The sequence below is a fragment of the Bombus vancouverensis genome, chromosome 9 (genome assembly GCF_051014615.1).
Source record: "Bombus vancouverensis nearcticus chromosome 9, iyBomVanc1_principal, whole genome shotgun sequence".
Classification (NCBI taxonomy): domain Eukaryota; kingdom Metazoa; phylum Arthropoda; class Insecta; order Hymenoptera; family Apidae; genus Bombus; species Bombus vancouverensis.
Genome location: NC_134919.1, coordinates 15091390 through 15118777, shown reverse-complemented (window position 1 = coordinate 15118777; position 27388 = coordinate 15091390). Strand labels below are relative to the sequence as shown.

The 27388-nt window shown below is 41.8% G+C and overlaps 1 long non-coding RNA gene across 1 annotated transcript in view; it reads right to left on the bottom strand.

Moving 5' to 3' along the window:
• Positions 1-255: 255 nt before the first annotated feature.
• LOC143303151 (uncharacterized) overlaps positions 256-27388 on the bottom strand; it is a 46219-nt gene continuing 19086 nt past the window's right edge. The window contains exons 2-3 of the long non-coding RNA XR_013059167.1: positions 542-745; positions 256-444 (exon numbers count right to left, since the gene is read on the bottom strand). This is a non-coding gene — a long non-coding RNA (uncharacterized LOC143303151). The remainder of the gene's footprint in view (positions 445-541; positions 746-27388) is intronic.

The window sequence follows — 27388 nt, the reverse complement described above, 5'->3', positions numbered from 1 at the left end:
ATAAAGTCTTTGAAATATAGTATCAATACCGTGGACTTTGTTAAGTATTGCGCAGAAACTCGTTAAAAGGTTACTGTATCGTATTTGAACATCGTGTAAAGGAACATAAATTACTCCTTTCTTTTAACGATCTTATTATTTGAATGAAAAAGAGGTAATTCGAAATTTGTGATCAGTAGCGTACCTGCAATAGAAAAAACGTCCCCAGAAGGATTCGCATCGACGCAGAAATTTCTCCACCAAAATTCCCCGCTTTTTATCTCTTTTATCCGGGTAGAAGCGAGCATTAGTCCGTGACGAAAAGGAAAAAGGGACGATTGGAATGCAAAGAGGAGTAGGAAAGGAGGAGAAAAAAAAAAAGAAGCCGCAGAGGGTAACATCTCCACGTGTCTCTCGCCTCTCAATATTCATGTGTAGACGTTATCGTGCGCGGGAGAGTTTAACCTGTTATTCCGAATAGTTTGTTTGGCTGTCAACAGAGTCCTTTTTGAGAGTGCCTTAAAGGGCTCGTTAAATCACCACGGACATTTTCGCCTTTTACCTGCAAATTTTGCGGAACTCCTGTCAGCCGAGTTTCCTCAAATATTGAAATTGGCTGCGGTTCCTGATGCGCGTCGCATTCTTCGAAGCACCGAGGCCCAACCTACCCCGGAACATCACCGTCGAAAAGACTAGGAGAGGCGAAAGGAGGGTGAGACGAGGCGTTTCTCGTTGCGACCTCGTTCGTTCGCCGCTTCCGTCGTACCTGTAAAGTGACTTCATTTACTCTCCGGAATAGAAATAGAATGCCCTCGAAACGCCGCGAGAACGTCGTTTAAGGGCTCTACGATGCTTGTCAAAGAAAAATACGCCGTGTCTCGAAACACGTGTCTCGTGATACGCGCTCGTTAAACTGTAACCAATAGCAAGGAGCTTCTTTCTACAGATTCTTGTTTAAGGAACTTAACTTGCTTCGTTTGATTGCCGTTATGAAATATCGATTAATCGTGGGTAATAAGCCGATTTAGTTGATTTTTATGGCAGTGAAAATTGTATATTTTTGGTATTTGATATTGTTGATAGCCAATACGGTGTCTTTTGATTTGAACTCTATTTGATCAAGGATCGATTGCTTATTCAAAGAAACTAGTTGCCTGTTATCTATATTATATTATCTGTATAAACTGTGGATATACAATTTTATATTTCTATGAATATAATTAAAAACACGCTATTTTCGATCAGATAACACATTAAAATGCCCTGTTTTAGCTATCAAGTGATATAAAAATCAACAAATATAGCTGATCGAGTCTTTGCGTATAGTCTTCGTTATCTATCAGCCATTTCATTCTTAGCGAGAACTATTCCATCATCAAAATATTGACAGAGGCGACTTAAAATCTCTAACTTATCAAATTTCCTGAACGATACTGAATTTCCCAATTGTGCGAGAGTATGTCTATGTCCCAGCACCTTCGAAAAGCCGCTCAGAAATTTCGATAACAGCCGAAAGCGCGAATGATCGCGTTGCGCGATAAACGTTTTAAAATGGCGAGCTTTCGCCGGTGTTGTTGGTTGAAAATTCATTAAAAGCGCGCTGGTAATGGGACAACGATGACGTTGTCGTCGTGCTGCGGCGAAATGCGGGCGCAAGAGGGACGGAACAGGGGGCGGAGGCGGAGAAAGAGAAAAAGCTCGGCCGCGAGTCAGAGTGAGAGGAGGGAGGAGCGGGTGCTATCGTAATTCTGTCACATTACCATTTAGATTAGTTAGATTTGCAGGTAAACAGCACGCCGCCGATCACACAACACAAACATACGATACGAACTGGCTGGCGCGCGCGCGCGCGCGCTCAAACACACATATTCGTGTATACCGTTGCACCACGGTTGACATTTTAATTTCATCGCGATAATTACTTTCAAACGGATGGCTTTTTAAGTAGATTGAAATATTCCAGCGTCGCGATTCACGTCCGCATTCGTATAATTAATGCATTTTCAGGAGGGAGGCAGCGAGTTTCATTTTCAACGTCCCAACTTCCTGGCTGGCGAACGCGATTTTAACTCGATTTTATCTCTCCGCGTTTTGGCACGCTGCGCGTTTTATTTCATCGCGATGATTGTCGGATTAGACTCGACGAAACGCCGACACGGGACGATCTCTGTTTAATTACAGGCGCTGCAAGAGCAAAAATTTCGGAGGTTCCTGCGGAGAGATGGAACATTTCGTCGCGTTGAAAATTGTTGGCAAGTGTTTAAACGGTACACTTTCGTTTTAGAGGCGTCTGAATCGGCAAAGACGAGGACGCACGCAGAATTTCGCGGAGGAAAATTTTTATTGAAAGCCGCGTTTGCTGGTGACATTGGTAGGCCTGTTTACTTCATCGCTACCGTGCTTCCGCTTGACCAACCCCTAGTGCAAACCCCTTTCTTTCAAGTCGATCGAAAAAATATCGTGAGAAGTTTCCGCACCCCCGTTGTTTAACGTAATTAGAAGTATCAACGACTGTTCTGCAAAATCTTCGGTACGGAGTGTGTCTTTGTCTCTAATGTCATGTCTCTGAAATTATAGTTCATTTCTCTCGCGCTGTATCAAATGCAACGAGAAACATAACGCTCTAATGGGAAAATCAAAACACGAATGAGACCCGCATTACACGAGTCGATGGTTAACATCTCCAAAACTCACAAAATCCATCGATTACCCAACAACCTTCTAACGCCAGAATCCTACGATCGTCACTACGTTGGGAACGTTTATGCGAATGTATAAGAGCTCAACTAAAGAAACGAATCCCACCTAAGAATTTTCTTTATCCTTTAAGCATTACATCTCTACATATTTAAATTTCTCATAAACCCATAAGCACCGATTTAGCCTGAACAACCCTTGGAATTATCCACGCAAAGGCGAAAGCAACGAGAACAACAACAGGCACAGAGATGTAAAAATGAGGATTGATTTAAAGCTGGTCACAATTGAAGTTCGATAAATCGACGTCGTTGTTCTCTGTAGGAGAGGCTTTGAAAAGGGATGGTTTAAAGCTAGTTCCTCCCCATGGGAGTCGGAGGAGCGGGCGTTCGGGGATGGCTGAGCTCGTAGTATCGCGACAGACGGCCACTGCGACTCGTGTAAACAATGGCTCCGCTTCCTTCGGCTAAGTTAGGCGTAGGTGGACCGGAGAGCAGGCACGCGTGTATGCGTGAGGTGCTTATTGGGTCCGCTGGGGGCTGCTGCGGAGCGGAGAAACAACCCTCTGACCAAACACGGCAACATCAATCAGCACCAGTCACTCGAGCGTCGACCATTGGCGCCAACATCGCGATATTGCCTGCATTTACATCCGGCCAGGAAAAACGTAATGCTCGACCGCGACATCGATGGGCCGGTTCGCCGATTGCCCGTTCGATCCGGCTCCCTTTCAAACGCCACGATCGATTCGATGCCACTCGCTTTGAGCCCCGTGTGCTCGATATTATTCGGTGATTCTGTCCAATGCTTCTCTCGTCTTTTCGCTCGAGTATCTCGTGAAATTTGCTGTTTTTCTTTTTTTTTTTTTTTTTGTCATGGAAGGGGGATGAAGGTTTTAACCGCTTAACGTACAATTCTTTTCAACCGGTCAAAGATGTACAATTTTGTTCTTGGAGGAATTGTTTCTTGGTATATAATAACACGTTAATATTGCGATTTTGATTTCTCGGAAGACAATCGTCTTACGAGTTGTACTCTCGCGACAACGTTTTTCGTGAGCATTGCGTTTCGCTTCTTCGGGTCTACCTTGGACAAGCAAGTACAGCTTGAAATAAAATCATGTTTCGAATTTTTAACACCTAATTAGGATGCATCTAGTTCAGCAGCTGGCAAAAGTTGAGTCTTGAGAAGCACTAAAATTATCGCGACTGTAACAGATCGAATATTTGTTTGGTAATGGAAAATCTGTGTCGGTAGTTGCGCATAAGCCTACGTAGTAAAAAATATCAACCTTTGTTTATCGTTGATTTACTTCTGAAAAAAGCTGAGTTCCAAAAGCCACTAATTTCCTTGCACAATCTCGCTGGCAAAATTACCACAACTTATGCTGTATAATATTCGCGAACACGCGCACGTTTCACCAGGGAAAAATTCCAAAAATCACAAACGCATCGTGAAACAATCACGCGCCAGTGACTTGGCTCCGATATTATTTTTTACTCTCTGTTTATTAATCGGTGTAATTGCAACCTGTCGACTCGCGCAAAAATACAAATACGCGCCTATAAACATATTTATATTCGATTTGCAGCGTCGGCCGATTAACAGGTTGCATGACATGTCCAGGCGCAGTTTTATCATTGCCGTATCGTGTAAATATCCGACAAAAGAGAGCCGGACGAAAAGGTGTAGGGAAGGGGGATGGTAAAAGGGTGTAACGATATTAAATTAATTCGAGATCCCCGGAAAGAGGGGTGTGCGCGAAATTGTCGGCCATCTTGCAGCCTGGAGAATTATGCGCGTCGGCTTACAATAATATAGGTGCTAATGCCATGCAAAGCGGCCCTCCCTTGCGCATCCCTTTCCAACCGTTCCATGCAAACACTCCACCTTGTTTTCCCTTTCGCCTCTAAGAATGCGTCTTAATTTTTGATACTTCGCGCGACATCGAGTGCCTTCGCTGAGACAACAGATGGTGGAACTTTTCGTGTTCGAAGGGTGGAAATGTTTCTTCAAGGTTAGCGGGACGATGGTGGATTTGCTTGTAAGGACTTGTTTCTCTATGGCATGTTTAATCGCACCTACCATGGATTTTATTATCGAAAAGAGATGTTACATCTTCATGAACGAGTACAAAGATGCTTAACGTTGTTTTTAATCTGCTGCTAATTAAAAAGGGTTTGATTTAAGCGGTAATTTGCTGAAAGAATTTTAATTTATTTCAAATAATTCATATTTTAGGTAGTCTTCTTTTATTCTCTCGAGAATCTCGATAAACCCATTCTGTACTATTTGCTCGTACTCGTTTTTTATATCTCAAACAATTTGCTTTCACTTTAAACTTTCGTTTTTTTTTTTTACGACTCGTTCTGACTCGATCAACCTACGCTCGTGCGCCTTATGAGGTTTCTAAGTTGAATATTATCCTATGAAAATAATGTTTTGTCCACGTTGAAACGAGACAAAGATCTTCGTTAGATGCAATATCGTCGGGAAGGGTGATTTCAGGAATTTCGACAAAATCGTGGGAACGATTAGGGGGCGTAAAATTAGGTCGTCGGATTCACGCGAATCGTATGTGGAAATAGGGGAAGCGTTGCATCTTCGAGGTATTAATAAACAAACCCTCATCCCCTGAGTGATACGGAGCAATCAGCTGAGCCTTCGACCCCGTTCACGACGATGAGAATCGTAGTGGTGATCCATTGTTGTCACAGTGACTCAGTATTTGGACAAGAGCCTCGTGCTACGGCCAATGAACGGTTCTACTTTCGACAAGGAACGATCTGTGCTCCTCGAACCGCTTGAAAATCTTCGCTCTCTTAGACCTTGCAACATTTAAAACCTTGGCATCTGGCATGTATTTTATAGCTACGTTTATAGTTACAAAAATAGGACACTAAGTATAGGCTCTTCGTGTTGATAAACAGAAACTGATTTAAAAAAAATAATAGTCCGATGACAGAAAATAATTAACACGGTATCGTTTGTGCTTTTTGTACATGGTCACTACAGGACGACATTGAAATTTACAAGTCTCCGTTTTCTACTTATACAGTTAAAAACAAAGAGATTTTTAATCGAAATTCCAATAGAATAGAAAATTGAGTCAAATTTATTAATTTTCGTCTTGGCCTATTTAAGAATTATTTAGAAGGAAATAACTTTTGTCAAATACCAAAGACTTCTTCAAAATTAAACTCTACGATCGTTGGATCTGGATCTGGATAATCGAACACGATCCCAGGCGAGTGTAGCGCACACTGTACGCCTGTACTGTGCTAACTGCTTCGTAAAGTTTGCCGACTCGCCAAGGAGAACGCGCAGCAGGTATTAACCGTGATTCATTACACCATAAGTAACTTCGATGTTTGCTCCCGGCGACGACGAACAAATTTATTCACCGATAAATATTTTAGTTGCGCCGTAGATTAACGCTACCGCCTCGACGTTTATACCCTTTTGTTTATGGGACCGCTTTATTTGCAGTTGAAGCAATCGGATATTACGGCGCTTCTATCAAAGTGAAGATGAAAGTTTCGACTATCTTAAATGAAACAGATAATTACTTTTTGGTAATATGTAAATAATCTAACTCTTGCGATTATCGTTAGGATAAAACCAAATTAAAAAAGAGAGGAACTACCTTTTTTAAATACACGTAAAATGGTGAAAAAGTCTCTATATGTGCTGCAAGATACTGACCATTTTTCATTTTGTACTTTGAATATTTTCTATAATTTCCAGTGTCAATTATTCTTGACGTTCTCTTATACATAGAAACTTGCACACCATTCTGCTGCGCTGGCTCTTACAATTTCACGTTTTAATCGTAGCAGGTTATAAGTACACGCGTGTGTATAATATTTGCTGTACGGTGTGTTCGAATACCCAGTATCAAAGTGTTAAATATTGACGTAGGCGAATAAAATAGAGTGCTTATCCACAAATAAACTACTCCCTTTTTTATCACTGTTTAACCATACTTTTATACTCGTCTAGAAAGTTACAAACAAAATACAAAAGCTTTTCTACCAAGAAACGAAGAAACGCCTTTGTCTTCGGATGTACTTTAAAACGACGTTGGCCACGGTGTTGTCCAAGCCTTAGTTCGCATGAAAATTTCAGCTATCCAGCGAAATCGCTGCGGGGTGAATAAACGGCGTGACGAAAGTAAAATACGAAACGAGAGCGGAAGAGAGACAGAAATGCGTTTGATCAAAAAGCGAACGGACCTGGGCGGTTGAACATTTTTCGAAATCGACGCTACGTAATCATTGATAAGATCAAAAGCAAAAAGCGTGTATAAATTTGCCTTTCAAACTTTACCTTTCGCTCGCGCACTGTTTTATGCGTTTATGCGTTCTACCGGCTGCTCTTTTATTCCTGCTGTTATTACTGCTAGTGAAAAACCCGGCGATACCGACGATATTGTGCCGCGAAATCCGACTGCGATACGCCATCTACCACCGTTCTAATTGTTTGGAGCGTATAGTGTAATTTAAAAAACGAGCAATGGAAATGATTTAAGTACGTTGATAGTTCGATTTATCTCAACACCTCATCGAACTATTTCCCCTTCCTCTTGCAAAATTCACCATGAAACAATTGTACAACTGACTGTAATCGAGCCATCTAAGAATCTGCTATTCGTATTTCGATATTATATCTCAAAACTATTTCAAACTATCAGATTATCTTCTACGATTACGCTTAGGATCAGTCATGAAACAAACGACCGCGACGATCTTCCACTCTTCTCTCGGCACTGAATCTCGAAATTATTTCAAACGACCAAATGATCGATCGCAGAAGCATCCATTAACCCTAATCCGGGCAAAGACAATCCTGGAAAGGAAGCGTCGCGTCGCGGTACGCCGTCTTACACGTTGTCACGTCGGCAGGTATGGGTATCCATCCCATTTGCAACTAGTCGCATTATTGTTAGCCCTAGGTATGTACCATACCGCGTTGGTACACAACGCTTGTGTACACACGTATCTCTGGCCCAGGTAGCTACTACGTACGAAGCCGCCTCATCCTCAGAGAATCCATCCATGCCATGTATACGTGGTATGTGCGCGCGCGCGCGCGTGCGCGTACGCGCACTCACCCTCTAAACTCTACTGTTGTACACGTTGGAATATAAGGATGCCTGATGTATGTACACGTACACATATACGTACCTGTATGTTGCCTACGTGTGTCCGTTTACGCGCGTCTGTGTGACCGGGAGGAGATACCAGGGGGTGGCGTAATATAGAGACCGGCTAAAGGCGGACGTAATTTCCTGCCCGCCTGACAACGCTACAGACATGTTTGCAAACTCGACACACACAACCTACTTAGAGCCTACATGTGTCCCTACGACAATGCGCCGACACAAGCTTAATCTATTCCCCGCAGGTATGTACATGCATATAGGCTAGCGTGTAGGCAAGGGTGCGTCTGTGTAGGTGCATCCCCGATGCGACCTGCAGCGTCTACTCCGCCGCCCTGAGGGCTTTGATCGGAATACAGAGAGGATGACCCAATCGGAGGATACCTCGATATAAGTCGCTGTTTCCGTATGGCTACAGGGCGTCTTCGATGAACGGACTAACCTCGAACCGCATACATACATATAGACGTGTGTGTAGGTGGTCGGACGTGTGGTCTCGAGGCCGTTTGCTGCAGGACAGTTTACTGATCGGCGAATTCTAACGGTAGTTAACTTGAGATTACCGATTTCGGGTGTAGACAGGCTGCAGATCGACTGGTTCTGGTTGTGATCGCGTATTTACGCGGTTCTGGGTTTTTTGGACTTGGGTGTTGGTGAAGGCGTGGAATGTTTCTGATTTGCCAATTGTTGTTTTGCAAATTTGTTTCTCAGATAAAATCGTAAGTACAGCAACGAGCTGCGTGGAATCACGATTAGTAGAAATTGCGTTCGCTTGTAGTGAAAACATGTTAACACGCATATAAACATATGAATTAATAAGGGAATTAACAAAGGAATACAAGTAATAGGAAGTATACTCATATGCAAAATCAATTTGCGTCGTACAAATAATTCTCCATGTACATATACGGACATAGATACTGTCGTGATTAAGCGAAAGTAGAATCATCCTTCACTGGTCAGACACTCCGTCCTCTCCATTAACCAACTCCATTACTGAATACCAAATATCAATCTTCACTTTCCCAATCGATTATCTACTTAACCACCTCCATTGTACCTGATTAATAAATTTCATTTCACTGTAGATACGCCATATTCTTTCCTTACTACCCTCGGATAATCATCTAAGCTATTTCTCCGAATTGAAGGTTTCATCGTTATATATTTTTAAATACAGAAGAATAAAAGAATCGTCGATGAATTACAAGGTAAACTGCTTGTACACTTTGATCCAAATATCGTAGTGTCTCAAATAACCCAACGTTGTTCTCTACAACGAATCAAATTCTCTCGACGATTCCAGTCACATCAATTCATCCGCTCTGATTTCAGAGACGAGTTTAACAGAAATTCGATAGGCACTATGTTTCGTAAGAAAACTACGATACTGGTGGGTACTTTTTATCGAAAAGCTTTAACTCTGATAGCCATGGAATAGCGAAACCCGCGACCGAGGCGGCTTGCTGCCTTCGTCCAAACATTTCGGACAGCCTAAGGAAACACATTTGCCTGCGGGCAAACACGGCCAACCGTGGCGAAGGCGAAGCTGAAGCGTCTTGGCGCTGCCTCGAGGCGAAGTGGGACGTAGAATGTGTCTGGGACTGTTTGCACTGCAGGACAATATTCCGAGTCTTTTGAAGGACGAGAGCCGAGAGAGTAGCGCTGCTATTTCGTCTCTCTCCTGCCTGGTTCGTCCACCCATCCTTCTCTGGTTTCTTTATAGCTTCGTTCCGACGCTCGGATTTTTTCTCCTTCCGAATGTTCTCGAGGAAGCGAAGAACCAGATCGATGCAACGAAAAATCGCCTTTAACAACAATTACGTAAGATCGCGTAAAAGCACAATTGGATTTGATGCTTCGCCATTATTCCCTGCCGATAAATTTACATCTATCTGCTAGTTTCCAACTTTTGAAAATCTTAATCGATCGACGACAGACCCAAACACTCTTCCTCTCAATAAAAAAAACTCGTACGATTAGAATTTGACAAAAAAAAAAAACAGCTTTTACACATTTCTAACTTTCTAATCCTTACGTGGTTGATCGATAACGAACCTCGCTGAGAAACGTCCCTTTCAATAGAAAACAAGCGACCAGGAAGAATGCAACGAAAAATCGCCTCTGGAGCATTTGATAACGAAGCGGTCGTGTACACTGATCCGCAAGTACGAATAACAAGTCTCTCTATACGAAAAGGGGAACACGACGATGTGTACGCGTGTACATACACGCGGCGGAGGCATTATAAGTCTGCGCGTTAAAGGCGTGATCCGAAAGACAAACAGATGCACCCTGGCCGTCGCTTTTCCCATTGAAAATTCATCGCACAGGCAAAAGTGCGCCGGACCCTTTTCGTCGGTGTCGCCCCATCGTGAATCAAGCCACCAGCGATTCCGTGCTCCTTTCTTCCCGGAGGCCCTTTCCATCCCGTCCCGCTTCTCTTTCTCCCTTTCCTTTCTCCTATTTTTTTCTCTACCGATAGGGAAAGCCTACCTCGCCCCCGGGTTATGAGATTTTATGAGAGCCAAAGCGGTTTAGGCGCCCGGGATTTCTTTCGTTCATGCTACGAATTACCAATACCCGATCGTAAAATAAGACAAGATCGGGGATTTGGAGTTTTCTTTGTTGCGTGGTTGAAATTGCAACCATTATCTGCCTTGTAACTCTTTGATATTGAAGTATTTCTGTCATACGAATCATGGCCTAATTGCAAACGTGGTTTAAGAAGGATAGTATTATTCGGATATGTGTCATTTTCTGTGCTACACTGGATTAGCCGCGTAGTAGTGACACACATATGTCAGTTATGAGTGTATATGGGAGTATGTGAGTGCACAGCGTCTCGTAAAACAGATGAATGCAACTGTTTAGTTGGTAGTGTGGTATAGAAGATGGTGAGACAAAGAGAGTGCTGAGACAAGTGCAAATGTATATCGACGAATATCTTGTAAATCACATATCAAATAAATCTGAAACTATTTTAATATCGATTCTAAGTGTAATGCAAGTGCTCCTACACATTTATTTCGGCGATTAAAATCCACAATTCCCAACAAGTATATTGGTATATTAGAGTTAAAAATGAAAAGATCGCATAATCACGCCTTAAGGTGATTCCTTTTTTCGATTCTAGATACTTTTAATGGCTACTATTCTTATTCCTCTTTTTCCATCCTTCTTTCCTTCTCTTTCGTCTGTTCCACCCTTCCCTTTCTTCGACTCGTTAAATATCGCGATATTACGTACAAATTTTGCTGCACAAATTGGAGAAAAACTCTTCTGTATCTACTTACGACTATTATGGATTTGTAACTCAGGAAATTTTCCTCTTGTAAACCTCTAATAACTAACGATTTTACAGTTAGTTTCCTCTCCGATTGTTTAAGTTGTTATCACCCATATATCATAGTCGCTCATTTCATTTATTATTCCGATACTGATTTATCGTTCTAACTCGAAGAACTTTGCCAAAAACAAGGAAAACAGCGATAGAAATCGCTCGAAATTGGTACAATCCCAGAGAAAATGTGTGGAAGACGAAACCTGCAGGATCGAAACGATACGATATGCTTTGAAAAGATAAAAAAGAGTTGCATCACGACGATCCGAAGAATCAAACCTTTAATTTACCAAGCAGCACGCCGAAACGGAAAACTGCTCCAACTTCTTTTGAAAGTGAATAATGGAAGCAGCTTGAATATGAAGCGAATGCTTTGAGCGGACCTGCAATGGTAGTTTTCGATTTATTACCTCGTATCTCGCGTGCAAACAGAAGCGAACCGTAGGTGAAATACGAAATGCATTCGACTGCCGCGAACAAAGTGTTAAATCTTCGTACCTCGTGCTTCGTTTTCCTGGAACCGCTTTTTCTACGAATCTTTTTCTATTACTTCCTGGCTTCGGTCCATTAACAGATAACTCGTCGCAATAATCCAAACTAAAATCCTACCTCATAAACTTGAATTTGCAATTGAAGCTATTCTTCGAGGAATTTTCTTCTCTATGAAAATATACGAACTCGATAAACGAACACGCGAAACGTGTTTCCGAGCGAATGAAACATTAATTCGTTCTGACGTAGGTTAACGATAATCGAGCGAATAAGAAACTGAAAGTTCTCGTAAAAAGAGGAAAGAAGACGATACAAATTTTATTTATACTTTTCAACTTAATCGTCACTCTTATTGCTATTAGTTAATAACCGAATAATTCGATTCAGAATTCACTTGTATGCTCGTTGGCCAGCATCGACTGCCAGAACTAATTCAATCAACAGATTATATCCAGTTTCGCTTGAAACAATGTTGATCAACTGGCGAAACTAACCGCGCTACATATAATTTTCCTAGATGTATTCGATTCTTAGCCCGAGGCAATTCCGATTAATTGCCAGAATTAATCGCTACAACAATTTGCAAAAATTCGAACCTCGATTCAGCTTATGCGGCCCTTCTAAAGCAATTCTGGTCAACTCTGCGAGTTAATTAACCGTACGCTCGATGGTCCAATCAACCTTCCATCCTTCCTTCTTCCTCTATTTACCCCGAAAAAGCCTGGATCCTATCCTCCTAATGGAAATACACAACAAAGTCTCGAAAGGCTGAACCAGGTTGGCCGCGTGCCGTTTGGTCGCCGTGGGCAATAAAACGTTCGGATAAATATGAAATCAAAGAAGAATACACCAAGGGGAGATTGAAAAAAATAAAAGATGAAAAGGAAACGGCAGAGACTGCGAGAAGAAGAGGAAGAAGAAGCAGACGACGAGAACGACCGATTCTCTGGTTCCGTGCGTTTTCCGGGGGTGGCGACGGGTGTTCGCAAACTCCCTCCACAAGCCCGAAATTCTCCGCGGCGGGAAGTCGTTAGGCGTTTTCTGACGCGAGATAAAATTCTGGGAAGCACGTTGAAACGACTCTCTACTCCGGGGCCTGGGTATTGTTTTAACGTGTTTGAGTCAAATATTGACGCAAGTTGGGCTCGCAAGCCAGCCTGGAACGAAACGGAACGGAAGAGACGAGAATGGCGGGCGAGAGGCCGCGGGACCAGATACAGACAGAGAATAGAAAGAGACAGGCTGAGACGGGATGGAACGACCCACATAACATCCACCGGAGAGCACGAGAAAGACCGCCGGCGTCTCGCGGTAACGAAGGAACAGGAAGCAAAACGTAACGAGAGAAAGAAAAACGCGCCACCTTTATTCCAGCTTGCCTCCTCTCGGCTCGCATCGACAACGCGACAATTTTCCTGCACTTACGAAGTAGAAACTTTCAATACCGGTAGATCTTGTCATACGTTATAAGATCATACTACTGTTTACACGAAGATCACAAAAGGAAGATGGATTTTGTCTTTTTCATACGAGAGCAATTTTTTAATCCAATCTCGTATCAGCTAATCGCATATTATCGAGACGATCTCTTAATTACGTTTAAAATAAGATATCGATAAAGGAATTGTATATCGAAACAGTAAGATCGAGAAGGCCAAATTATTACAAAAATAGAAATCACTGAGATTTCATTAAACCGCACCTTGCGGTTAGCAAATTCGTGAACAATAGGGAAACGCAATTGAATCGAAAACGATCCGAAATATGCAACGGAGTTAATATCCGACCCTAAAGAAACAATCTCGCGAAATTCGCCTGAAGTGCATGTAACCAAAAAGCAAACAAAAGGGGTAGAGATTTTCAAGGACGGTCAACAGCTCGCGTCAACGTTCCTCAAAACTGGTCAAGATCGAGGATGAGCGAGGGGTGAAAAACGATGTCACGGTGTTTTCATTGCGGCACAAGAGAAGAAAAGATCGATCGGTTGTAGGAAAGCGGTCATTCTTCGGGGGGCCATTTCTTGGCCATCGTACGGCATTTAGGTAACAGTTCACCGGGGCCGTTTCGCCGGTTTGAATGGCCGTGTAACGTATTGCAAACATTTTACCGTTGCCGGTGAACAACTGATCGGCCAGAGGGGCGAGAGAGGAGAGGATACAGACGATTTCGACCGGTAGGACATTGTGCCTAATGTTTGGACATGTGTTCCGCTCCGGTCACGCCTTTTGTTATCATATTCTATGCATGTTTGCCCGCTTAAAATGTTGTTTTAGCGCTCGCGCCACGCATCCCTTTTTGCACTGACTCGACACGCGTTCCTAGTCAATGGATCATCCAGCGCCATCTTATTCTTCTCGTTAAAATCGCGGCAGACTTGTTGCCGCCGTCGATCGAACGGTTCGATCCCTTCCGAGACTCGAATCTTTGTTTGTGAGTTGTATGACGAAGAGATACGGCAAGAAAAATTTTTTGGGGGATTTTAGAATTGCCGTAGTACGGAAGGAACTGAAGAAACTTTTGTTTTTAGACGTTAAAAATGTATAATTAATTAGAAAGAACGGAGGTTATAATTGCAACGTTCTTACTTTATGGGAAACCAATAGAAAAGAGAAATATCTTTCTGCAAGCTATCACCATCTCCATGGTCGATCGATATAATTTTGACATTTTAATCGATGAAATTCTTATATCGAATTTTTTTAATGGAATTTTTCAATTTATTTTTTCGTACCATTCCACGCGTCTCTCGAGTATTTCCATAAACCGATTTTAAACGTCGGATCTTAAATATAGTTGGACCACGGATACTATTTTTCCTGCAAAAATATGTAAAACGAAAAAAGTTGGTCAGACGATATTTTCCTCGAATTTAGACGGAACGTTTATCGCGAGATACGCCTTTAAGGCGGTTCCGAAAACGATGCGAAAAAACGTTTCATACTTATGTAAGGATGCTGATGAAGCGCTTGGTTTCGCGGCGGAAAGTCAATTAATAGACCAATTGGTTGCACGAAATTACTAGGCAATTTGATTAATGTTTACAATGCGTAGGCAAACACGTAATACGAGCAGGAAGTAATATCCGTCGAAAACGGGTAAAAAAAATATCATGGAAAAAATCGAGGAGAGGAAACGGCGAAGCGGAAACAGGCGGCGCGCTATAATCTTGCTCGCGTTGAAATTCTATTTGTTGTTTTTCGTATTTGCTATCATTTGCTGTTGAAACACGAGCCATTAATAAAAATCAGAGACATTTATTTCCCGCGCGATCTCCGTGTTTCGACATGATTCACGGGGAAAAACAGGCTCGTGTATACTCGCCCTCTTGTGTCCAAGGAGGCATCCCTATTTTTCGACCGGCCGTATTTTTTCCATATTTTTTCTTTTCCCGTTTGTGTGTTTTCAAATCACAATTAAACGGCCCATTTTCGCGTCTGAAGCACTTGTAAAAAATGTACAGTGCGCGTTAATAAATATTTGCAACATTTTTTTTTTGTTTCGCCATCGATCCCCGACGTACACGATGGAACAATGAAAATAGTTCGTTCCTTTTTTCCCCCCTTCCTTTTTCCTTTCGATACATATTTGCAAACGCTCCGTTTTCACCCCTACCATAAACCTATTTGCCAAACACGCGTAAAAAGCGAATGCAAATTTCCATCCAGGACCGTCTGAATCTTAAAAACAGAATGTTTATCCGCGATAGCGTGTTAATATTAACGTACGCTTTTCCCTCTGGCATCGTTCACGCGTGGTTTTATCGCCAGAAAAGAAAAAAGAGGCGTTAAAATACATTTTTGGATCGAAGTGTATGAGCAGATCTTCGATAGAAAGACCTGTTCCTTCGAGGTTGTTTACTACAGCGATTCTTACGTAACTATGGACGTTTTTGAAGATGAATCGGCCGATCGATCGAGCGACAGAAGATTGAAACGAATCCTCGTAAATACAGGGGAATTTTGGTCTCGTGGAGACAGAAAGGTGCCATATATCATCGAACAGTCGTCCCTTCGCGTTCCACGCCCCGACAATAAACGAGACACATTATATACGCAATCAAAGGTTTGCAGGGACGTTGTGTTGTCTGAATGGTATTTCCTGGGGGCGTGTAGGGCGGCGATGCGGCATTCATGGACGCCCGAGGAATAGACAACCCCGACAAATTGGCTGGGAAAGACTCTATAGATCGACTTCCACCCCTTCTCGATACTCAGGCTCCGAATCGAACAAATTGATTTAATGAAAATGTAATATTACTGGGGTAAGAAGAGTAACGAACGAGCAATGGTTGAACTATTAACGAAAAAAAGGGCGATGGATTTTTGGAATAAAAGAATTTACGAGACGACTCTTTAAGATACTTTGAAAAACGTCGATGACTGCAATAGTTTGAAAACCGATACCCATCCTATTCCAACATTTATTCCTAAATCAAGAATCAAATACAACCTTGCGCGTGCATGGAATTTTCAAATAGACACCTACACCCTTCTTCGTCCTTGAAAGAAATTACTTGGAACTAAAATTTGTTCGGAACGTTCGTCCCATTTCCTAATGCCATTTCTTGTCCTAATTTCGACGACCACTGATATCCAGAACCCACAATATCCATTTCCAATTCGAGACGCAGAATCGAAAACAACCTTGTACTTCCATAGAATTTCCAAATGGATATTCGACTCCACCCTTGTCCACGCACTTTCGACAGTTTTCTCGCGATCGATCATCGATTCGGACGTAACACTCCTCCCAGCTCGTCATCGAGCGCTACCTTCCATTCGATTCTCGTTTAGACATCGCGGCAAAAAGGCCAGGTCAGCCTGTTGGCCATTGAACGGCCACGTGAAAAGAAATTTCACGAAAAAGGCACAACATGGATTTCACGGCCGATTCAACGAAGCACAATACACGCCTGGATCCGGACGTTTTGACTTTTGTCCGCTCTTTAACCATCGTCGTTTCCTTTTCTCCTTTCTGCCTCTCCAATTCCACCGGACGTTCGCTGCTCCGGATTCTGGAGTCCTTTTGCCTATTCACAATCGTCTCACAAATTCTCCGAGAAGATGAACCGTTGCCCCTTTGTTCGTCGCGAAAGAATACACCCTGTTACGCGCTCATTCCGTCGTCGATTACGCATGATTCCGCGGTAATTAGATCCTCCGATGACTTGGCGTATCGTTGCAACTTCCTTTTTCGCTTGTTTCTAGCTTTTTTCAATATTTGTATATCTGCGTGGAATTGTAGAACTTTGGATTTTCACATTGTGTTTTCTGTTTGGTATTTACTTCTGGAATTGGGAGATATCGCGTTGATTGTTAGCTTTTATTATTTCGATGTTAGCTTTGCCGAGAATATTGGCTCTAATGGAACAGTCGCTTCTAGTTAGAACTTTTGATCTTGTTTTGTTTACTAGCTTTATTCCTATTTATAAATCCCAATACTTTTAGTTATACGTAACATAGTCGGTTTGTCAACGATATATAGAATAAAATTAACAATAATTTACCAGTGAGCGTAGAAATTGAAATAAGGGACGAAGAATGAGGTATTCGTTCCAAAGAACGAGCGATTTGGAGCGGTTTCTGTACTGACAAAAATATATCTAAACGTCAGTCTAGACATTTCTCCTGACCAATCACGAATTAGACCAGCTTAGATTTTCGCGAATACTTCTTCCAGATACGAAATTTGTCCCCATCTACCAAAGTTGATAGGGAAGCGCGCGTTTTCAGATGTTTGCAACTTAGATCACTTAAACATAGGATGAATGACGGATGATCGCATACAGGAAGCTCGGCTTCTAATCCTATCGCGAAAGATATCCAGGCTTTAAGATCGTTTGTTCGAGTTTACTTGTATCGGTTGCTTCGAAGGACTCACCCCTAAAGTTTCCGAGACCGACGAAAGGGAAGGAAAGGGACCGCCTGCCTCTGAGCACGGATTGGATTGGATCGGCTTAACGTTGATTTAAGCCAATCAGCAAACAGTCAGTCGCCAGTTCTGAACCTCAACATTGATCTCGTTAGATCTTTACAAGTTCAATGTTGCGTTTCACGTACCCCCGGCACACCGTCCTATGATTCGCACACTTTTCTCCTTACAATTCCTTCTATCGCTCTTCGCTTCCTTCGACCGGGATTCCGGCTACCGATTTCGCGACAGATCGTCATCCAACACGCTTCTAACCTTTATTTGTGTACAATTTGTGGTTTAGAATTTGTTAAATTCATCGGAATGTTGTTTATAGAGAAGCAGTTACGCTGAAACGAGGACCATTCGTTTCAAGAAATTATCGACAAGTAATTGATATTTGTTTCATTTTTACGAAAGTTGATTTCGCACAACCATTGCTTGTTTGATCAGAGAACGTTCTTCCAAATTTTTTTATTAAAACGATGCATATTTTACGAGACTCTCGTTCAAAGAAAATTCTAGAAAAATAAAACGATTGGTTTAACAACCGTTTTAATTAACATCTTGCACGTTTAGATGATATTCCTCTACTGGAGACAAAGTTTGAAACACACCTATAAAGAACTCGATCGAACAGCCATTTCATATCCGGAGGTAAGTTTGAAACTTGTACGAAAATCACTTTCGTTTCCCCAGGACAAACTTGCACACAAAATTCGACAAATACTCACGGCAGCCACGGGGATCTTAATAATTCGCCAAACAAACTAAAGAAACCACTCGGTTAACAATACCTTGACAAACAATTCTCGCGCGAATCCACTCATTGAGACGTTCAAACACGAGATCGATCGGCAGCTAATCCCGATAGCGGCAGTTCGACGACGGAATTTTTACGTTCTATTCTCGGTGGCACGGGGCGTCGCGACGCGACGCGCCGCGTCGTTTGCCGAGCACACACCGCGATTTCATTCACTCGCCGCTCCTTTTCTCGTTCGTGCGTGTGTCTTCTTACGTGTGGCGCTTACGCCAGCAAAAAGAAAGGGGTGAAAAAGGGGGAGAGAGAGAGAGAGAGAGATGAGAAATGGGAAAGGAAGGAGAAATAGTAAGATCGTCTCGCAAGTGAGAAAGGGAGAGAAAGGAAAAGAGGCAGCACGCATGTGTAAGTGCGCTATCTTCGCCTGTGTGTGCACGATGTCAATATTATACGACAAACACACTTAAATAGGCTTAAAATACTAACATCCAGCTCGTTCCACGCCGCTCTATGAACTCCGTGCACACGGTGCGCAAGTGTGTTTAGCCATATCGTTACGTCGCGCGCGGAGATTCGAATTGTGCTGTTCCTCGCGGCTACTCGCAGGTACCTACCGAATGATTATTTTAGTTTTCCTTTCTTTCCTGTTCTCCTTTTCAACTATGGTCGATCTGTAGGAGGTTTTATTTTGTAAGATGTTGGTCGTACGAGCTGACGAGAATTGGACTGTTGTGTGTACCAACGCAATTCGTATAACTTTAAACTTGACTGGTTAGTTGATTTATCAAGTTCATTAAGCAATTAATAGCGTATTACGTAACGATTTATCGCATCAGTTCTCGCGAATTAAACGCTAATTACATGTTTTGGCACCGAGTTGAATGAAAGTAATATTCGGAAGATAGGGTTGATCGGTTATGCTTGGAAGTGGCTCACACGTTACCGGAGAATCGGAAATGTTCCATAGAATTATAACTAACGTTTAAAAATACTATGTATAATTCATATTTGTAAAGTAAATGAATTTGTGTATATAAGGTAAATAAATTTGGCAAACGATTAGGTAAACAATCATAATCACGTATAGATTGGTACATATTTATTCACAAGTCACTGGATATTTGCTAATTACCAACAAATTGACAATTACCATTTGCAGTTTAGATTTAATTTATATATACTGTACAAGGTAAACGATTACTAGATGTTAGCCTTCTTTCATAATTATATACGGTTTTGTCTTTATTCGAAATCTTCGACGGTTTATTTAAATCCTCCGCTTATCCCTAAATCACACGCCAATTCTAACAGTCAATATCATCAAATAACTAACAGCACGAGAAATCTTAATCACAATATTTGGCGATCAATTTCCGTCTCTTCTATTTGATAACGAAATCAACGGCTAAACATTTGCGTTCAAATAAAGAAAAGGAATAAAATATCGCACGAACGATGCGTCAGATATACCTTTATAACGCTTGCTAAATAAAAAATATATCGTGCATTTGTAAAGAAGCGATTGATGACGTACCAAATATCCGTAGAATCGCCACTTCCGCTGCAAATTTTAAACGAAAAAATCCTTAATCAAAGGCAAAGGACGAGGATGATCTCTCGAGGGAGGAGCAGCCGTACTGTTACGAACGGTAGCCTAAAAGGCTGTCAGCGACACCAGTAATCTGCTGGTAATCGTGACAAATTACGGACGAGGTTATGGTCCTTGCCTTTTGCCACGCTTCCGAATGGGGAACTAAGCGCCAGGTGGGGCGTGCCCACCCCATACTGCGAGTCGAACAATTACATAACACGATAGAACATACCACCGCCTCGACGATGTTCCTACGGTCGACACGAGAGTCCCATAATCGATTACGATAAATTATATTCTAAGACGTAACGTATTTTCTTTTTTACCTTCGGTAGAAGGTGGAAGCTTTGATGCGTACATTTTTATCTGTGTTTCGTTAAATCGCATTTTCACTGATAATTTTGTGGGACTCGGCTCATATATTTGGTTATATTTGGTTCAATAATTTTTGAATTAAATGTCTTTTCAACGACAATAAACCATTTTTTACTGTTCGACTATTGGATGAACGAAACTGAAAATTGAGAAATTTAATTTAATTCCGGAGACCGTTTTGTTCTACGTTCAAGACGAAATCGTTGGAAATAAAGAATTTTTGAAAAATAAATATTACGTGAGTTTCACGTAATTTCAACTTTACGTAGATACGTTTCCCGTAAATATTCAGAGGTCGTTTGTATTTTATTTTGGAGTTGATAAGAAATCGATGTAAATATTTAATATATATATATGTGATCCTGTTAAATAAATGTTAAAATAGACTTAACGCGGATAATCTTGAATGTTTTAACGTGAAAAGGTAAGCAAATAGAAGATGATCAATTCCAGAAATGACAATATTGAATCTATCGAAACATCTTACATGCACGTGAAAATGTGTAACTTCTTATTTGCGAAAGTTTGTACATAAAAGAGCGTTGTTTAATCCTCGCTCATACGTAACGTTCAATTTTCGAGCAAACGTACTCGACGAATTAACAAACTGAACCAACACTTTCAACGTGTCACGAGTGGCATTAAAAATAGAGACTGTCGAACATGAGCGACATTCGTGAACCATTAATCACGCAACATACACACATATGTAAATTCGACGATGGGACACAGTTCAAACATTAAAACGTTGATTTGAATTTCAATCTACTTTTCAACCCTCTATTTCGTCGACTCGGATCTTCAAATAATTTCGCAAACTTTACGCATATACGTAACTACTTTCCGAATTAAAAAAAAAAAACAACAGTAAGTTTCTCCAAATCCACCAAATAAAATTTTAACTTGGCGTAAAAAAAGAAAAATGATTCAAATATCCAACGTAGAGTAATCTGTTACGATATCTAGTAAACAAAACTAAATTTCTATTTGGATTTTAATCCTTAAATCCTGTTCATAAAGATATAATAGAAGTACATAAAGGTTCGCAACCTAGTAATGCCGAAAGGCAAACGAACTTAATAGACAACCGTATGGAAAATAGGTAACGATTACACATTGTTAAAGAGGGTAAAACACTATAGCGGTGTTACCCTCGTTCGGTTTGACGTTTCAGAAAGCAGTTATACGCGGAGATGAGAGTGATGGTTAGAAACTACCGTGTCACTCCGATGTTTAGGTAAGATATTTGGCCTCGCAAATATTTGGAGATTGTCTACAGCCTCTAACCACTGCGCACCACTCCATCGACTCTTCCATTTAATTAATGACGTATACCAACGTTCGAGGTGTTGATGCACCTTAACGGAATCGTCGCTTCAAGATTATCGTTTGCATTCTTGCCGGCGTACACACTCGCGAATACACGTACAAGCAGAGACCAATGCGCACACAAACGTACATCACGGTTTTATTAACATTACGAGATTATTTCGTTTCGTGTAAACGACCGATTGCACGTCGGATTTGCATTGTAACGTCGAACGGCAAACCGACTTTCATGATAGTTAACGAGCATGTAAATAGTAACGAAGCCTCGTGAAAGATGTAACGCGTGTATCAGGAAACATCGTAATCTTTGTGTGCTCGATAGAAAGCTTGTTGCGTATTTAGAGAATCGTATTGCGGGACTAGTGACCTCCTCGAGCGAAACAATTCAGAAGGGAATTGTGTAATTGGCAAAATTGTTAACCTTTCTCGAAGTCAATTTTGTTAACGATAGAAACATTTTCGCTAGTGTTCTGGTACAAAAAAAAAAGAAGATATAATGCATGAAAACATGGGCCAATTTAACGAAAAGAAACGCGTTTGTATATCGTTCGGTTAGTTAACGAATTGTTACAATGTTACGCGTATTCAACATCGAGCATAAAAGGCTTAATTGGAGAAATTACATTTACTTGCAAATTATAAAAAATAAATATTACGAGAAAGTATTAGCGTAATATTTACCTAGAGATTGATCTAATCGGAAGAATAGAAAATTTTTTACTCTGCCTTTCTTTTTCTTTAAACGTTCCTAACGCTCTGTTTGCAAAGCATGAAGGGTTTTCATTGTGGACAATGTAGAGAGGATGCGTAAAAGCTTTTTATGGCGTTTCGTGTGAACGAAGCATGGTCATAAACCACAATCCCTCCCTAATATTACGGCTGGGTGGTCGCTGTCCTTAGAAGAAACCGCAAGTCCTTTTCAATAATGTGGTCGACCATTAACCGGTTGTTAAGGCTATTTAGTTTGCCCTTATGCGCGCTCGTTGTATGGTCGCACGCAGAAAATTATCATGCGTTGCCACAAGGGATTACCGATTTGTCGATAATCCGCTTCTAAAACTCGAATACTCGAATACATTGACAAATAAAAATTGAATTCCAAAGAATTTTAGTTTTGGAATTAAAGTTTGATGTAGAAAATGAAAAATTTGAATTTAACGTTCAAACGCTTGAGATTCGAATCTTTGAAAAATTTGAAAAATACTCGACGAAGTGTAATGAATTTCGTTAGGAACAGTAATTCGTAACCATTTGTACGATATTTTGTAAACAATAAAATTTATTTCTCTAAAGATATCAATTCGCGTTTCAATGAGAAAAGAAAGAATCGTACATTGAATTTCGGGCAAAATTACAGATTAACGCGAATTCGAAATAGAGCTGCAACCACGAGAGTAAATATTTCAAGACGCGTAAGCAGTACAATCCGAAAATTAAATTGCATATTACTGAAATAATTAAACCGGCTGTTTATATTACACTTTAGCGCATCAAAAATTCAAAAACGTAGCGCGCAATGAAATATATTTAAATAAAAATTATACATCCGGCCGTGCGTGCGTATCGCGTTGAATCGCGGACGTCCGTTCCGATATCAATTTAACGGAATATTAAATGAGTTTTAATGTTTTCATTGGTAACTTTGTTCAGTTTTTCAACTCGTTACGCGGAAAATTATTTTTATTCGGCTCTGGCTTATTATTAATAACTTCATAATTTAATCATCATTCCCATTTGATTGAAAGTTTTCTCATAACAACACAATACAGATAACCGTATAAATAAATTTCAATTACCAGTTTTTGCCTCGTTAAATTATCAACAATTTCAATCGAAACTAACTCCTTTCCCAAAATTATTACACAAAATTTTAGCCACCGAATCTCCTTCAAAATTCTAAATTAGCCTATCATTTCCATGTCGTTACATTGAATATTCTACAACCCCATCGATATTTAACTAACGTAACTCTTTAATTTTGTTGAGATTGATTGATAGAATAACGAGAGGATGAATTTGTAATAGGAAAATATATTGAAATAAATAAAGGTATAAATATAGGTATAGGTATAGTGTATAGTGTATGTTGATCCAGATCCTCATTCTTATAGTGTTACAATACAGTAGAAGAAGCTATGATAGGGAGCACGTTCATAAATTTATGACAAAGGTTATTACCAGAAAGTTAACCATGTAGCTCTAGCTGAAGGCTACAAGAAACAGCAATAGAAATCTATTTTTGTTTATAGGTCTTTCGTTTATAGATCTCATAACCCAAAACATAATTTATATTCAAGGGTACAATAATATGGACATTTCGGTATTTCAAATCTTTTGTTTCCTTAAATTCTATTCTCTTCGTAACAGCGGTTTCCAGGTCACGGATATACAAAAGTAAAGATGTAGAGTTTTTCTTGAAGTAATTACTTCAACAAATTTAACCAACAAAAATTTCTCAAATTTAATTAAAAGCTTCTTTAAACCTTACAAGAAAAAACTGCACAAATTAATTCCTACAGTCACCCTTTGCCTCGCTAAACTTCTCGACATAATTTCCATCCCTAACCCCAAACAAAACCGTCTTCCTAAAATACCTAATCACTCTAAGAATGAGATACAGAGCAGATCTGCTCCAAAATTCCCATTTTCCAATTTCCACCACTTAGAATGTTGCACAGTCTCGTCGATATCCCATCTCCTAGCCTTGATCGCGAACGAATCAACTTTCCTTTCGCTCAACACCTACCATCAGCCTGTCCAACGAATAACCAAACGATCACGAATCGAAACGCTTTTTATCTCGATGAAAATGGTTCCTGGCTCATAGGAAACGAACAGAGCCGTGGCAAACAGGGTAGAGCAAACGCGACACTTTGATCAGGCTGGCTGTAAGCGGAAGTGGCGCGTGCACTACAGGTCACGCGCTTCCGCGGCTCACCCGGTATATCTGGCTGGTTATAATGTATGGCCTAGTCAGGTTCGGCGTGGTCCAGTAGGGGGTTCGGTTGACAAATCATTAACTATGCATCGAGCCGGCCTGCAAATACTCGTTACTAGTGCTTCTCCGTACTAGCCCACCCTACGGCCTCGATCCACCGCTACCAACCCCCTGACTCGGCCACCCCCTTTGTCACCCACGCGCCCACGGCCCGTGCCTACTCTCTGCGCGTCCATCCACCCCTCTTCCTTGCCAACCCTCCTCGCGAACCGACAAACGCGGCACCATCAACGTACCTTCTGTCAATAGCCCGACCTAGCCATACCTAAATACATCGGTAATCATTATGCAGCGTTACAACATCGGCTGGATCCAGTTCCATGGCCCGCGCGACTCTTTCTCATCCGGCAGTTCACTCTTTTTTTCTTTTTTGGTGTTAGCAAGGTTCTTTTGGAAAAAGAATCTTGATGCTCTGGTATCGGGACACGTTCGTCGAGTGGATTATACGGGTTAAATACATCGAAGATGCACTGTACTTAGGCTATTGGATTTGTAGCAAAGAAATGAAGAGATGGGACGAAGATGAAGAAATGAAGTCAAGATGGAAGATGTATGAGGAAGTATCGTAATGTGAGATGAATAGCAGGATTTTAAAATTTTCCATCAAACGTCCCCGAGAAGATATCTACAACATTGTAATGAAGAAGACTTAAGTATCTAACGCTAATACCAGAGAAGAGAGAGAGAGAGAGAGTTCGATTAAATTTAATTGATGCCTGCTTTCACTGCCAGTGAAGGTCTTTGTCCACTTATCTTCGTCCCCGACTGTATGTCTCCGTTAACTTATAATTCCACGACTAGCGAAGCTTCTGATTAACCGACGACTCGACTGTCGAATTAATACAATGCAGCCAAAAGATGAAGGCGTTCGAAGCAACCCAAACAGCGGTCCAGGCTGAAAAATGAACGATCCAGAGGAAAATGGTCTTAGGCAAAAGAGAGAATAGGGGATGTCGTATAGCCGATGAGGTTTCAGCCGCGTGTACATGAGAACTTGTTGTCCGTCATGAGGACGCGAGCGAGTGCACGGATCGCTGTTGAAGAAGAGCCGCAACGAGGAGAAGGGAAGTTGCAGAGGAGGCAAAGCCTGAAGAAGGATGACCGGGTTAGGAGAGGGAAGGGCAGAAAGGGCAGGACACGGAGGGGATAGGAGGACGAGCAGACGGAGGTTAGGGTCGGTACCAGCATGCCGGGCGAGAGGCTAGAAGGGACGAGGGCGAGCCGCCTCGGAGGGTGAGCGAATTCGCAGCATTAAACATGGTGGACTCGCGCATTGGTTGCGCAGTAGCTGGGCGTTACGGGCCGCACCATCGACCAGCGGATTGTACGCGCTACTGTATACCAACCATCCTGCGGCATGTTCTCTTCTCCCTCTCCCTCTTCCCCTCTACCGTCCACTGTCTCTTTCTTTCGTTCTCTTTCGCTTTCTCTTTTTCTCGAGTTTCATCTCTCCCGAGGGGTAGAATCCGCGGTTCTGGGTCTCGTTCCTGTTGTTCCTTACGATGCTTTCCAGTCGTACTTGCCGGAGTATTTTTGTTTTTAGCGTGGACGTATGGTAGCCGGGAAGAGCCGGTTGAAAATGCCTTTTGGTAAACCAGTTGTACTCATGGAGAACGAAGTACTGGATATTTTCGTGGAACTACTAAGGAGATAGTTTAGAGTAGCAGATGTATGTACTCGTATTTAGGTAGTGTGGTTTAACGAAGGATACCGGTGAAGTGTGGTCGATGACTCGGACTTGTTGACGGTTATTGAAGAGCGTGAACATAAGCGTGAACGAGTATATTCGGCATGTGATCTTCGTGACGAATTTCTGTGAGGCTCGAAACTCGAGATCTTTGCTTGCGATGATAATTGAATCGTTACGTAAAACGAAGGTTTCTGAATTTTGTGCAAACGGCATAATAGACGAACGAAGGAAAGTTTCAATATTAGGGGATCAGAAGCTTTACAGAAGGACTCGTCGCGACACAATTTTCCATCCGAACAGAATATCAAATCAAACAACAGCGGATCGACTTCCATAGCTACGACCACAACGTACAAAGGGATCCAAGCTCTAGAAGTAAAATCCAAAATTTACAATAAGATTTTTGAACGGTAGAAGGGAAAAGCCAGCTCGAGGGACTCAAAAGAAGCTCGACGTTCCGGACGCGAAACGCGGGGGTGGAAGAAGCGGTCTGCGTTAGAAGGGTAGATGCGCGCGAGTATAATAAAGGGTAAACACACCCCACGGCGGCACGGTAGGTCCTTTGCGATTTCGTGAGATTTTCAGTTAATTTTCTGGTTCCTCTTATGGACCACTCCATCAAGCATCCCCCTTCCCCCGAAGCTTTTCTGGGCTATCTCTCGTCCACCATTCGGATCCTCGGCCCCGGAGCCCTTCCCTTTTCGTAAGAGTTTTCAACCCTTCCAACGAGGCGGCCTGGTATAATATTCAATTACATAGCTGCAAGTAAAGTCAAACAAACCCACGGGCCTGCAAATCTCTCTCTTTCTCCCTTTCTCTCACCCCGCCGCTCCCTCTGCTCCCGCGTCCTTCCGTCTTCGTCTATCGCGCGGGACTCTGGCCTCTTCCGGGGTTGGTCGAGACTCTCCGGGGCTCCAACAGGGTGTATACACCCGCCACCCAACCATCCACTCCCCCCTTGCCCACCTCTCTCTTCGTGTATATACGTTGCGTTACTCCACGTTACTTTACCGTTCCCGCTCACTGTAGTTTGCAGAGACGCCTGGCCATGGTAACGAAGAGA